This window comes from Hypanus sabinus, chromosome 9 (assembly GCF_030144855.1).
Source record: "Hypanus sabinus isolate sHypSab1 chromosome 9, sHypSab1.hap1, whole genome shotgun sequence".
Taxonomy (NCBI): Eukaryota; Metazoa; Chordata; class Chondrichthyes; order Myliobatiformes; family Dasyatidae; genus Hypanus; species Hypanus sabinus.
In genome coordinates, this window is record NC_082714.1 from 167692759 (window position 1) to 167708355 (window position 15597).

Consider the following 15597-nt stretch of genomic DNA (forward strand, 5'->3'; position numbering starts at 1 on the left):
AGATCCTTCATCATAACCCCCTCCCCAACAGTAGTGTGAGATCCTTCATCATAACCCCCCAATAGTACAGTCTGAGATCCTTCATCATAACCCCCAACAGTAGTGTGAGATCCTTCATCATAACCCCTCCCCAACAGTAGTGTGAGATCCTTCATCATAACCCCTCCCCAACAGTAGTGTGAGATCCTTCATCACAACCCCCTCCCCAACAGTACAGTGTGAGATCCTTCATCATAACCCCCCAATAGTACAGTCTGAGATCCTTCATCATAACCCCCAACAGTACAGTGTGAGATCCTTCATCATAACCCCTCCCCAACAGTAGTGTGAGATCCTTCATCATAACCCCTCCCCAACAGTACAGTGTGAGATCCTTCATCATAACCCCCTCCCCAACAGTACAGTGTGAGATCCTTCATCATAACCCCCTTTCCCAACAGCACTGATGGAACCATTTCTACTGACAGGAAAAGAGCAAAGTCGAGTTACTGGCGCCTTAATACTCCATTGTTTCAGTTATAATTGGCAACTCATCTGGAAGAAAGAAACTCTGCTGTCAAACCTAAGCTGCCTTGCGGTTATATCCCTTCATGTGGAAGGCTTCAGGAGTAAACCCTGAGGAAAACTCTGGAGATGGAGTCCCTACGACAGTCCTACTTTGAGTTCAATGCTGACTGGCAATGCTGTGCCAAACTGTATCGGTTTCTGTCTTTCCCATGGCGAGGGGCAGCCTGCTGCATGGGCAACAGCTTGTTCTCCAAATTGTACTGCCCTGGGAAAATGGAGACAGATGGATGCTACATCCCTGACCAACAGTGGGCCTCAGCTCCCTCCTCTGCAACACAGTGAGTACCTTCACCCGTGGGACTGCCACTCACACCCGTTGCAATAAGTAATAAATATTTTTAATACTTTCAAATCTGGAAACTAGGTGAAAGTTTCTGGTAGGCCCTCAGGGTAGTATATTTGACATATCCTGTATATATTTTTATAATAAATTTACTTTGAACTTCTCTTCCAGCATAATGCCATTAACACTTTTTCACAGCGCAGCAGCGCTGAAGGTACAATACCACAAGAAACCCATCTCATTTGTTCACTGCACTTTCGAGAGTCGAGCAGGACGTCGAACTAGAACAGCTGTGCCTGTACGTATTGAATGAGTCTTCTATCAGTCATTAACCTCGAATTAATGACTAAACTCACCCCATGGCATTAAACTGGCCTAAGTACTAAAAGTGTTTTGTCTCAATGCACGAAGTGTAAGAAATAAGGTGGACAATTTTGTTGCATCATTATAGGTCATTAGGTATGATGCTGTGCCTATCACTGAATTGTGGCTGACGGATGGTTGCAGCAGGGAGCTGAATGTCCAAGGTTATATGATATATCGGAGGGATAGGAAGGTAGGCAGAGGGGGTGGTGTGGCTCTGCTGGTAAAGAATAACATCAAATCAGTAGAAAGATGTGACATAGGATTGGAAGATCTTGAATCCTTGTGGGTTGAGTTAAAAAACTAGAAGAGTAAAAGGAACCCGAAGGCAGTTATGTACAACATCCAGACAGTAAACACAAAGTACACTGCAGATGCTGTGGTCAAATTAACACGTACAAACAAGCTGGAGGAACTCAGCAGGTCAGGCAGCATCGATGGAAACAAAAGCAGTCAACGTTTCGGACCGAGACCCTTCATCAGGACTGAAGAGGGAGGGGAAGGAGCCCTGGAGGGAAGGTGGGAAGAAGGCTGGTAGGTGCCAGGTGAAAAACCAATCAGAGGAAAGATCAAGGGATGGGGGAGGGGAAGCAGGGAGGGGATAGGCAGGAAAGGTGAAGAAGGAATGTAAGGGGAAAGCACTATGGGTAGTAGAAGAAGGCAGAATCATGAGAGAGGTGATAGGCAGCTGGAAGAGGAGGCAGAGTGAAAGTGGGATTGGGGAAGGGAGAGGGAGGGAATTACCGGAAGTAGCTGGGATGTGAAATACAGATTACAACAGAAAATAGAAAAGGTGTATCAAGAGGGCAATTTTATGATAGTTATGGGAGATTTTAACATACAGATCCATACAAATCAATTGGGAAAATCAGCCTGGTAATGGATCTCAAGAGAGTGAGTTTGTTGAATGCCCTCAAGATGGCTTTTTAAAGCAGTTTGTCATTGGGCCTATTAGGTGATCAGCTATACTGATTTGGGTATTATGTAATGAGCTGGTGGTGTGATTAGGAAGCTTAAGGTAAAAGAAGGAGACCTTAGGAGAGAGTGATCACAATATGATTGAGTTCAACCTGAAATTTGATAGGGAGAAAGTAACATCCGACATAGGAGACATTAATAGTGGTATGAGAGAGGAATTGGTCAAAGTAAATTGGAAGGAGCTGCTGGCAAGGATGACAGCAGGGCAGCAATGAGCTTCTGGGAAAAATGAGGAAGTTGCAAGATAAATGTGTTACAAAAACAAAGAAATACTCAAATGGCAAAACAGTGGCTGACAAGGGAATGTAAAGCCAAAGAGAGGGCATATAACAAAGCAAAAATTAGTGGTAAGACAGAGGATAGGGAAGTGTTTAAAAACCTACAAAGAGCAACTAAAAGAATGATTAGGAGGGAAAAATGAAATATGCAAACAAGCTAGCAAAGAATATCAAGGTGGATAGTAAAAGCTTTTTCAAGTCTGTAAAAAGAGAAAGTAAAGTCTGATGCAGCAGTATTCCAATGGAGTTACAGTGGTATGAGAGAGGATTTGGCCAAAGTAATTTGGAGATGCCAGCAGGGATAACAGCAGAACAGTAATGGTTTGCTTGAGTTTCTGAGAAAAATGAGGAAAGTGCTGAATGGATACATTCCATAAACAAAGAAATAATCAAATGGTAAAATAATACAACTGAGGCTGACAAGGGAAGTCAAACCTATTGTAAAAGCAAAAGGGAGGACATACAACAAAGCAAAAATTAGCGGGAAGAGGATTGGAAAACTTTAAAAAACCTACAGAGAGTAACTAAAAGAATCATTAGGAAGGGAAATACAAAAGCAAGCTAGTAAACAATAGGAAAAGCTTTTTCAAGCATATGAAAAAAGAGATAAGAGTGGATATAGGACCACTAGAAAATGAGGCCAGAGAAATAATAAGGGGGGGGGGGGAGGAGGGAGGACAAGATGAACTAAATGAGTGCTTTGCATCAGCCTTCAGTGTGCAAGATTTAAGGGTATGAGGGAAGAGAAGTGAGTGCAGTTACTATTACAAGAGAAAAGGTGCTCAAAAAGCTGAAAGACCTCCAAGGGTTCAAAAGTCATCTGGACTACATGAACTGCACCTCAGGGTTCTGAAAGAGGAAATGGAAGAGACTGTGGAGGCATTGGTAGTGATCTTTCAAAACAACATTGGACTCTGGCATGGTGCCAGAGGACAGGAAAATTGCAAATGTCACTTCACTCTTTAAGAAAGGAAGAAAGCAGCAGAAAGGAAATTACAGACCAGTTAGTCTGACCTCAGTGGTTGGGAAGATGTTGGGAGTCAATTGTTAAGGATGAGGTGATGGAGCACTTGATGACACAGGACAAGACAGTACAAAGTCATCATGGTTTCCTTCAGGGAAAATCCTGCCTGATGAACCTGTTGGAATTCTTGAGGAGATTACAAGTAGGGTAGATAAAGGGGATGCAGTGGATGTTGTATACTTGGACTTTCAGAAGGCCTTTGACAAGTTGCCACACGAGGCTGCTTCCCAAGTTAAGAGCCCATGGAATTACAGGGAAGTTACTGGCATAGTTAGAGCATAGGGTGATTGGCTGGAGGCAACCAGTGGGAATAAAACGATCCTTTTCTCATTCACTGTCAGTGACTAGTGATGTTCCACAGGGATTGGGGTTGGGACTGCTTCTTTTTATGCCATATATCAATGATTTAGATGATGGAATTGATGGCTTTGATGCCAAGTTTGCATATGATAAGAAGATTGGTCAAGGGACAGGTAGTGTTGAGGAAACAGACTGCAGAAGGACTTAGACAGATCAGGTAAGAAAGTGGCAAATGAAATACAATGTTGGAAAATGCATGGTCATACACTTTGATAGTAGAAATAAATGCACAGACTATTTTCTAAACGGGGAGAAAATCCAGGAATCTGAGATGCATAAGGACTTGGGAGTCCTTGTGTAGAACACCCTATAGGTTAACTTGCAGGTAGAGTCGGTGGTGAGGAAGGCAAATGCAATGTTAGCATTCATTTCAAGAGGTCTAGAATACAAGAGCAGGGATGTGATGCTGAGGTTTTTTAAGGCACTGGTGAGGTCTCACCTTGAGTATTGTGAACAGTTTTGGGTCATTCATCTTAGAAAAGATGTGCTGGCATTGGAGAGGGTCCAGAGGAGGTTCATAAGGATGATTCTGGGAATGAAAGAGTACAAGGAAATACAAGGAATGTTTGATAGCTCTGGGTGTGTACTCAGTGGAATTTAGGATGATTGGTGGGGGGGGGGGGGGGGGGAAGCTCACTGAAACCTTTTGAATGTTGAAAGGCCTAGACAAAATAGATGTGGAAAGGATGCTTCCCATGGCGGGGGGAGTCTGGAAGAAGAGGGCAATGGTCTAATTCTACTCCAATGTCTTATTGTCTAAAAAGGAAAATAAGTTGAATGGTTTTGCCCCAGCACAGCAAAGGGCATGGCATTCACAAACATTCCCTCTGACTGAGCTCACTCCTGCCAGGGCAGAAAAATTCATTCCGTACTAAGCACCTCCTACCATTATGATATATGTGAAACAAAGCAGTACTTACACAACACCTGGTAACATTTAACCCTTGAGTACAACATCATGATACAAGATAGAAAAGCAATCTCAAAATTAGCCTAAGGCTCCCTCGCTGAGACCAAGAATTTTCTTTTATTCTTTTGTTATATGTGAACATCGGTGTGAAGGTCAACGATACTGCACACAGCTGCTTGCTCTCCTCAAACACAGGTAGGCCAAGCTAGAAGGCAGATCATGAGTTAACCACATCACTGTTATACAAAAGACCAGGTATCGTTACCTCCCATAGAGAACATCTGCAAACCAGGTGGGGGGGGGGGGTGAAGGGGGAAGGGAAGGCATGGGAGAGGGAAGTAGGGAGCGGACACAGGAGAGGGAAGGTGGGTGGAGAGAGAGGGGGAGGCTGGGGTGGAGGATGGAGAGAGAAGGGGAGGAAGGGAGGGAGGAGTGGAGCGTGTGGCAGAAGGAGTGGAGTGGAAGTTGTGGCGGAGGGAGGATGGGGTGTAGCTGGTGGAGGATGTATGGGAAGGCGGGTAAAAGGCGCCACAGGAACATATGCCTCCCACGCTCGTTCACCTCTCCCCCGCTCTGTCCTCTCCTTCACCATCACTCGCGCCCTCTCCCCTCCCCTCACACTCACTCGCGCCCTCTCCCCTCCCCTCACTCACTTGCGCCCTCTCCTCTCCCCTCCCCTCACACTCACTTGCGCCCTCTCCTCTCCCCTCCCCTCACTCACTCGTGCCCTCTCCCCTCACACTCACTCGCGCCCCCTCCTCTCCTCTCCCCTCACACTCACTCGCGCCCCCTCCTCTCCTCTCCTCTCCCCTCACGGCCGAGGCTGAGTTTTTGGGTCAGCTCCCCTCAGTAACCGTCAATGAAACTTACCGGTCAGCTGTGTGCTCGGAGAGGGCCGGGGCCGCGGCCGGACGGCGCTGACCTGGAATGAACCAATCAGGGCACGTGTGAGACCGGCGGCCCGTAACCCGTTACCGGGGTGACCCGCTACGCGCACGACACACGCACAGTGACCGGAGCGCACACCCCGGGGGAGGGCAGGGCATTAACAGCTCTGAGCCTACCTCATACCCCGCCCGGGGCTCACCCTGGTCCCGGTCCCTCCATCATCAAAGCCCAAAACCGCCGTTGCCGGGCATACCGATCTTGCTGACCGCCCCGCCCCCAACCATACATGATGGACGTGATGCTCCTCCAATCAGCGCCGTAAGGAACGGTGGCTCGACCAATAAACTGGCGGAACACGGCCCGAAAGACTGGATTCACCGTTTCTCTTTCCGGTCAGCGGCGGACTGACTGCGGCCCGCGGGCCGATGTTTGGAGGAGCAGCGCGGGTGCGATGGCGAAGCTGAATGTACTAAGGGAAGCAACATTGCTACTTATCATCCCAGGAGAGTGGCAGGAACCAGGGGTGGGGGCAAGAGCCGGCCGAGCTCTCCTCAGCCCTCAACACCAAACTGCTGTGCCGGCTGATGCCCGAACCGAGCACCTGCATTGTTCCAGCAATCGCAACCCTTGTCAATATTTCTCCCCAATGTACCTACCCAATTCCGACTTACTTCTGCAGAAGGGCATTGCAGTTTCCAACCTCAGACAACATGGAAGTGTTTCCTCTTTTAAAATTTCATTTCCTCTTTAATTTACATATGTAAACAGAGAGCACATCCCACTGGCCGGCCTACCAGGGTCTACATGCTTCTTTCGGAGAGAGCACTGTCAGCCTTCTGTGAGGAAAAGTAGTCCCAACTAAAGGATCCCACCAGCATCTTCCACAACCTCTGATATGCCTTAATATTCTAACAGTGATGGATGCAACTGAAAACGATGTTTTATAAAGGTTCCGCGACACCTCCCTGTGAATACATCCATATCCCAAGTGCCTCTGCTCATCAACGTTGTTAGCAGCCCGCCGAGAAGGAAAACTGATTTTAAACCTCCGCTGCATTGCGGCCATACCCACCCATGGGAAAGATTTTGGGATAAAAACCCCGACCCCGAGGAAGAAATCCGGAGCCGGGATCCCTAAGGCAGTTTGGTGCTGTTTACAAATTCACTGTAGCAACCTCTGCTACGACACTGGTGCCGACTACATCAGTGACGTGGAGAGGGGGGACCCGCTGCATGGGCAACAGGCAGTTCTTCAAATCTTCCCGCCCTGTAGAGGACACAGCCCACCAGAGGCACAAACCCATGGTCTCCTGGACTCAACGGCTGCTTACACTTGTGGACATCTACTGTTGGAGGAACATTCGTCTCCACCATATTTCAAAATAGAGAATAGGTGCAGAAGTAGACCATTCGGCCCCTCGAGTCTGCACCGCCATTCTGAGATCATGGCTGATCATTCACTATCAATACCCAGTCCCTGCCTTGTCCCCATATCCCTTGATTCCCCTAACCATCAGATATCTATCTAGCTCCTTCTTGAAAGCATCCAGAGAATTGGCCTCCACTGTCTTCCGAGGCAGTGCATTCCACACCTCCACAACTCTTCGGGAGAAGAAGTTTTTCCTCAACTCTGTTTTAAATAACCGACCTCTTATTCTCAATCCATGCCCTCTGGTACTGGACTCTCCCAACATCTGGAACATATTTCCTGCCTCAATCCTATCAAATCCTTTAATTATCTTAACCGTTTCAATCAGATCCCCTCTCAATCTCCTCAATTCCAGCGTGTACAAGCCCAATCTCTCCAATCTCTCTGCATAAGACAGCCCTGCCATCCCAGGAATCAACCTAGTGAATCTACGCTGCACTTCCTCAATTGCCAGAATGTCCTTCCTTAAACCTGGAGACCAAAACTGTACACAATATTCCAGGTGTGGTCTCACCAGGGCCCCGTACAAATGCAAAAGGACATCCTTGCTCTTGTACTCAATTACCCTTGTAATAAAGGCCAACATTCCATTTGCCCTCTTCACTTCACTGTTCAAAATGGAACAACAGTTGCGGAGTGAGATGCTCCCTTCCGGTCCCTCTTCCTCTGATGGTCACACAACTATTTGTAGATGGATGGATTTGTACTTTGTCGGTGCTGATCCTCTTGTGCATCAACACTGATCCATTTATCCACATACTTCCAGAGGTTAGCTTTATGTCACAGGTACACCAAAACATACAGTGAAATTACTTACTTAAACATCTGTCTAACTTCACCGTATAAAACATGTGATCCACGTTTCACAAGGTGCATGTACATGGACTCCATCTGACAGTTCAGTCAGTTCCAACACCCAGCACATCAGACCTCACCAACGAGGCCATTCAGATCACCAGCAGGTCTATCAGTTCCCAGCTGCTCCAGGATGCACAGCACATGGGACGGAGTACCCTGATATTCCTTTAACTTAAAAAGTAATGCAAGTAGGAAAGAATTACTTCAAGGTCCCCACACATTACTCCTCTTTATCGAAGAATGCTGACCACACTGTGAAGCTAGGGTCATTGTAGCGGTTAATATGACACTGTTATAGACGCAGTTATTGGGGTTCAGTTGCACCTCTACCTGTCAGGAGTTTGTATGTTCTTCCCATGACTGTGTGGGTTTCCTCCCACATCCCAGAGACGTACGGGCCAGGGTTGGTGAGTGGTGGGCATACTCTGTCGGTGCCAGAAAAGTGATAACACTTGTGGGCTGCCCGCAGCAATTTTTCAGACTGCGTTGGTCATTGACACAAACAATGCATTTCAATGTACTTGTAACAAATGAAGCTAATGTCTTTAATCTTCCTGTAATCTCCCCAGTGCCTGCTTTGGATTAAACTAATGAACAGTGGATGTAATGGACACCCTCAGCTGGTGAGACTCTTGCTAAAACAAGATGCCTGCCTCTGCTGCTGGTATCTGTGAGTTGGAGGGCTCAGTTTGCAGGCCGCCTCCCTTCCCACTGTCCTAACTGGGTGGACAGCCCAGCTCCGAAAGTCGGCATTCTGTCAAACGATTGTGCACTGTCTTTTCCATTGGCTCCTTTGTGCCTCTCAAAATCTGAAATAGTTGTGACACATGTCCCCTCAGCTTCCTTCACTAAAGGGTAAACAGACAGTCTGTTAAAGTCTCCAGTTCAGGCAACATCCTTCCCATGGTGTGTGACCAGCTACAGTAACACTGGTGAGCAATGCACATGAAAGTCTTCCCTCCCCTTTCTTTCAGATGTGTTTATTTTAATGCAAGAAGGATCATGAACAAAGTGGATGAGCTTAAAAGCGTGGATCAATATTTGGAGCTATGATGTTGTGGCCTTGGATGGCTCAGGGACAGGAATGGATACTTAGAGTGCCAGGCTTTAGATGTTTCAGAAATGCCAGGGAGGGAGGCAAAAGAGGTGGGGTTGTGGCATTGCTGATCAGAGATAGTGTCATGGCTGCAGAAAAGGAGGAACTCATGGAGGGATTGTCTATGGAGTCTCTGTGTGCAGAAGTCAGAAACGAAGGGGTCAGGAAGGGTTTTTTTTATATAGATCACCCAATAGTAACAGGGACATCGAGGAGCAGATAGGGAGACAGATTCTGGAAAGGAGTAAAAACAGGATTGTCGTGGTGGGAGATTTTAATTTTCCAAATATTGATTGGCATCTCCCGAGATTTCTTGACACAATTTGTAGATCAGCCTACAAGAGGAGTGGCTGTACTTGATCTGGTATTGGGAAATGAACCTGGTTAGGTGTCAAGTGTTAGGTGGGAGAGCATTCTTGGACATAGTGATCACAATTCTATCTCCTTTACCATAGCATTGGAGAGGAATAGGAACAGACAAGTTAGTAAAGTGTTTAATTGGAGTAAGGGGAAATATGAAGCTATCAGGCAGGAACTTGGAAGCGTAAATTGGGAACAGATTTTCTCAGGGAAATGTACAGCAGAATTGTGGCAAATGTTCAGGGGATATTTGAGTGGTGTTATGTACCCCGTAACGGGTTAAAAAGAACCAGCAGAAATGGACACACCTGGAGTCTGAGTCTGCTGTTATAAACTCTATTTTATTAGAAACTATGTGATAAAAGTAATATAAACCAAGATAAGGTAAACAGGTTAGCAAAGTATATGCATATATAAGTGAGTAAATAAAGTTCCTAAGCTTCTCCCAGCTCAGGTGATAAATGATACAGTCTTATGGTGGTATGGTAAGTAGTCAGTTCAGTTGTGGAATTTGATTTGAGTAGAGTTGGAGAGAGAGGGAGATGTTTTGTCTTCCCAGTGCTGATGCTGTTGATCTTCCACATTGTCCTCCTGCTCCTGAACTTAGTCACCAACTGTGACCACAAAAAGAAGATGCCGTTTTCACGTGGTACCACTATCAACCCAGGCAAGGGTTAAACACACCAATAGCATTCCACCTTTGTCGTGGGCACACAAAGCTCCACCAGTGTCTTCCTTGTGTCTGGTGCGTCTGATTACAAAGCCAACTGACCTTGTATATATCTCACAAGTGCTGAACATTAGCTGTCAATCATACAGTTCCACCTTTCAGTTTCCAAGGCAGCTCACAGACTTTTTGTTGCTCTCTCTCTCTCTCCCTGTAATAGTACACCCGCTGTTCGCTCCCTCTCTCTCTTTTTAAAGGAACAGTCCACTTAGAATAATCCTTCAGATCTCATCACAGTGGCATTCTGCATAGGTATATTCCAACGAGAAAGGGAAAGAACTGTGGTGTACACGGGCTGTTGAAGATCTAGTCCTGGGCCATCCCTGGTTTGTTAAACACAACCCTCACATTGACTGGCTCAGTTGCAAGATTGTAGGCTGGAACCCATTCCGTCACTCCCACTGCCTCCGCCATACTCAGACCCCCACCCCCCCAAGGAATTTCCGGGCCTTAGTGCCATCCCTCCAGAATACATGGACCTCAAGGCTGTGTTTAGCAAGTCCCAGGCCACTTCCCCGTCACCTCATTGTCCATATGATTGTGCCATTGACCTCTTGCCTGACACATCTCCCCCAAGGGGCCGCCCTGTCCCTGACAGTACCTGAAACGGAAGCCGTGAGTAAGTACATTCAGGAGTCTCTGGCTGCAGGCATCATCCGGCCGTCTTCCTCCCCTGCTGGTGCTGAGTTTTTCTTTGTTGAAAAGAAGGACGGCTCCTTACGTCCATGTATTGATTACCGGGGACTGAACGAAGTCACTTGAGAACCATTATCCTTGTCCACTCATGACCTCGGCATTTGAAATACTGCAAGGAGCCTCAGTTTTCACCAAGCTTGATCTCCAAAATGTCTACCATCTTGTTCACATCTGTGAAGGGGATGAGTGGAAGACGGCTTTCAACACCACCTCAAGTTATTACGAGTATCTGGTCATGCCATTCGGTCTCGCTGATGTCCCTGCTGTCTTCCAGGCCCTGGTAAATGATGTTCTCAGGGACATGCTGAACCAATCTGTGTTTACACAGATCAAACCACATCATCAAGTTCGTCGATGGCATGACTGTAGTGGGTCACATCAGCAAGAACAACGAGTCAGCATACAGAGAGGTGCAGCGGCTAACAGACTGGTGCAGAGCCAACAACCTGTCTCTGAATGTGAACAAAACAAAAGAGATGGTTGTTGACTTCAGGAGAGCACGGAGTGACCACTCTGCTGAACATTGACGGCTCCTCCATTGACATTGTTAAAAGCACCAGATTTCTTGGTGTTCACCTGGCGGAGAATCTCACCTGGTCCCTCAACATCAGCTCCATAGCAAAAAAAGCCCAGCAGCATCTCTACTTTCTGCGAAGGCCGAGAAAAGTCCATCTCCCACCCCCCATCCTCACCGCATTCTACAGAGGATGTATCGAGAGCATCCTGAGCAGCTGCATCAGTGCCTGATTCAGAAATTGCACCATCTCGGATCGCAAGACCCTGCAGCGGACAGTGAGGTCAGCTGAGATAATTGGGGTCTCTCTTCCCACCATCACGGACACTTACGCTACATGCTGCACCCGCAAAGCAAACAGCATTATGGAGGACCCCATGCACCACTCATACAAACTCTTCTCCCTCCTGCCATCTGGGAAAAGGCACTGAAGCATTCAGACTCTCATGACCAGACTATGTAACAGTTTCTTCCCCCAAGTTATCAGATTCCTCAATACCCAGAGCCTGGATTGAGACTTTACAGCGCTATTGTGCTGTTTATTATTTATTGTAATGCCTGCATTGTTTTGTGTACTTTATGCAGTCCTGGGTAGGTCTGTGGTCTAGTGTAGTTGTTTTCTTTCTCTGTGTTGTTTTTTTATGTAGTTCAGTCTAGTTTTTGTACTGTATCATGTAACACCATGGTCCTGAAAAAAGTCTCATTTTTACTATGTACTGTACCAGCAGTTATGGTCAAAATGACAATGGCCATATAACCATATAACAATTACAGCATGGAAACAGGCCATCTTGGCCCTTCTAGTCCATGCCGAACGCTTACTCACCTAGTCCCACTGACCTGCACTCAGCCCATAACCCTCCATTTCTTTCCTGTCCATATACCTATCCAATTTTACTTTAAATGACAATATTAAACCTAAATGAAAGTGACTTGACTTGAAATTACATGGTTTACCTGTAGATGTTGTGTCAGACAGGGGCTCACAATTCACATCAAACTACTGGAGGGCACTCTGTAATATTCTGGGTGCCTCTGTGAGTCTGTCTTCAGAATTCCACCCACAGACCAATGGCCAGACTGAGCAGGCCAGTCAACAGCTACCCTGGGCCGAGTACGCCATGAATTCTCATCCATCGGTCTGTCCCACTTAAGAGTGCTGCCTTGGTTACCAACCACCACTGTTTCCTGCCCAGGAGGAAGAGGTTGGTGTTCCATCTGCTGAGGCATTCATCCACCATTGTCAGCAGACGTAGAGGCACACTCGCTCTGCCCTTCTCTGTGTCTCTGCTAAGATCAAGCGTCAAGCTGACCACCATCGCTCCAAGGCAAACACGAGGAAATCTGCAGATGCTGGAAATTCAAACAACGACACATACAAAATGCTGGTGAAACACAGCAGGCCAGGCAGCATCTATAGGGAGAAGCACTGTTGACGTTTCCGGCCAAGACCCTTCGTCAGGACTAACTGAAAGGAAAGATAGTAAGAGATTTGAAAGTAGTGGGGGGAGGGGTGGGCTGAAACTAAGAACTGGAAAGGTGATTGGCAAAAGTGATACAGAGCTGGAGAATGAAAAGGATCATGGGACGGGAGGACTTGGGAGAAAGAAAGGGGTCGGGGGCAGAACACCAGAGGGAGATGGAGAACAGGCAAACAACTAAATATGTCAGGGATGGGGTAAGAAGGGGAGGAAGGGCATTAACATAAGTTAGAGAAGGCAATGTTCATGCCATCAGGTTGGAGGCTACCCAGCCGGTATATAAGGTGTTGTTCCTCCAACCTGAGTTTGGATTAATTTTGACAATAGAGGAGACCATGGATAGACATATCAGAATGGGAATGGAACATGGAATTAAAATGTGTGGCCACTGGGAGATCCTGCTTTCTCTGGCGGACCGAGTGTAGGTGTTCAGCGAAATGGTCTCCCAGTCTGCGTTGCGTCTCACCAATATATAACACACCGGGAGCACCGGACGCAGTATACCACACTAGCCGACTCACAGGTGAAGTGTCGCCTCACCTGGAAGGACTGTCTGGGGCCCTGAATGGTGGTGAGGGAGGAAGTGTAAGGGCAGGTGCAGCACTTGTTCCGTTTACAAGAATAAGTGCCAGGAAGGAGATCGGTAGGAAGGGATGGGGGGGATAAGTGGACAAGGGAGTCGCGTAGGGAGCGATCCCTGTGAAAAGCAGAAGGGGGGGGGGGAGGGAAAAATGTGCTTAGTAGTGGGATCTTTCTATCCCAGTAAATCTCCTCTGTACCCTTTCCAATGCTTCCACATCCTTCCTATACTGAGGCGACCAAAACTGGGCACAGTACTCCAAGTGTGGCCTAACTAGAGCTTTATAGAGCTGCATCATTACATCACGTCTCTTAAACTCTATCCCTCGACTTATGAAAGCTAACACCCCATAAGCTTTCTTAACTACCCTATCTACCTGTGAGGCAACTTTCAGGGATCTGTGGACATGTACCCCCAGATCTCTCTGCTCCTCCACACTACCAAGAATCCTGCCATTTACTTTGTACTCTGCCTTGGAGTTTGTCCTTCCAAAGTGTACCACCTCACACTTCTCTGGGTTGAACCCCATCTGCCACTTCTCAGCCCACTTCTGCATCCTATCAATGTCTCTCTGCAATCTTCGACAAACCTCTACATTATCTACACCACCACCAACCTTTGTGCCATCTGCAAACTTGCCAACCCACCCTTCTACCCCCACATCCAGGTCGTTAATAAAAATCATGAAAAGTAGAGGTCCCAGAACAGATCCTTGTGGGACACCACTAGCCACAACCCTCCAATCTGAATGTACTCCCTCCATCACGACCCTCTGCCTTCTGCAGGCAAGCCAATTCTGAATCCACCTGGCCAAACTTCCCTGCATCCTATGCCTTCTGACTTTCTGAATAAGCCTACCATGTGGAACCTTGTCAAATGCCTTACTAAAATCCATGTAGATCACATCCACTGCACTACCCTCATCTATATGCCTGGTCACCTCCTCAAAGAACTCTATCAGGCTCGTTAGACACGATCTGCCCTTCACAAAGCCATGCTGACTGTCCCTGATCAGACCATGATTCTCTAAATGCCCATAGATCCTATCTCTAAGAATCTTTTCCAACAGCTTTTCCACCACAGACGTAAGGCTCACTGGTCTATAATTACCTGGACTATCCCTACTACCTTTTTTGAACAAGGGGACAATATTTGCCTCCCTCCAATCCTCTGGTACCATTCCCGTGGACAACAAGGACATAAAGATCCTAGCCAGGGGTTCAGCAATCTCTTCCCATGCCTCATGGAGCAGCCTGGGGAATATTCTGTAAGGCCCCGGGGATTTATCGGTCCTAATGTATTTTAATAACTCCAACACCTCCTCTCCCTTAATATCAACATGCTCCAGAACATCAACCTCACTCATATAGTCCTCACCATCATCAAGTTCCCTCTCAGTGGTGAATACTGAAGAGAAGTATTCATTGAGGACCTCGCTCACTTCCACAGCCTCCAGGCACATCTTCACACTTTTATCTCTAATCCTTCACTCCTGTCATCTTTTTGTTCTTCACATAATTGAAGAATGCCTTGGAGTTTTCCTTTACCCTACTCGCCAAGGCCTTCTCATGCCCCCTTCTTGCTCTTCTCAGCCCCTTCTTAAGCTTTCTTGCTACCCTATATTCCTCAATAGACCCATCTGATCCTTGCTTCCTAAACCTCATGTATGCTGTCTTCCACCTGACTAGATTTTCCACTTCACTTGTCACCCATGGTTCCTTCACCCTTTATCTTCCTCAGCAGGACAAATTTATCCCTAACATCCTGTAAGAGATCCATAAAACATCGACCACATGTCCATAGTACACTTCCCTGAAAAAACATCATCCCACTTCACACCCGCAAGTTCTTGCCTTATAGCCTCATAATTTGCCCTTCCCCAATTAAAAATTTTCCTATCCTCTCTGATTTGATCCTTTTCCATGATAATGCTAAAGGTCAGGGAGCACTGACCACTATCCCCCAGATGCTCACCCACTGCCAGATCTGTGACCAGACCCAGTTCATTACCTAATACTCAATCTAGAATGGCATTCCCCCTAGTCGGCCTGTCAACATACTGTGACAGGAATCCATCCTGGACACACTTAACAAACTCTGCCCCATCTAAACCCTTGGAACTAATCAAGTGCCAATCAATATTAGGGAAGTTAAAGTCACCCATGATAACAACCCTGTTCAGTAGCGCTTTGCAGCTCATCACAC

The 15597-nt window shown here is 46.9% G+C and overlaps 1 protein-coding gene across 5 annotated transcripts in view; it reads right to left on the reverse strand.

The window, feature by feature from the left end:
• The window catches only part of osgn1 (oxidative stress induced growth inhibitor 1), an 81871-nt gene extending 66375 nt beyond the window's left edge, over nt 1-15496 (reverse strand). Inside the window, exons 1-2 of one of the 5 annotated variants that reach the window (XR_009514168.1) lie at nt 6323-15496; nt 5634-5685 (exon numbers count right to left, since the gene is read on the reverse strand). The gene's annotated coding sequence lies outside the window, so the exon portion shown is untranslated. Of the gene's footprint in view, nt 1-4773; nt 4913-5633; nt 5686-5827; nt 5944-6307 lie in introns of those variants that run through there. The other 4 variants (XM_059981100.1, XM_059981101.1, XM_059981099.1 and 1 more) reach the window with 4 other exon arrangements.
• Nucleotides 15497-15597: the final 101 nt, after the last annotated feature.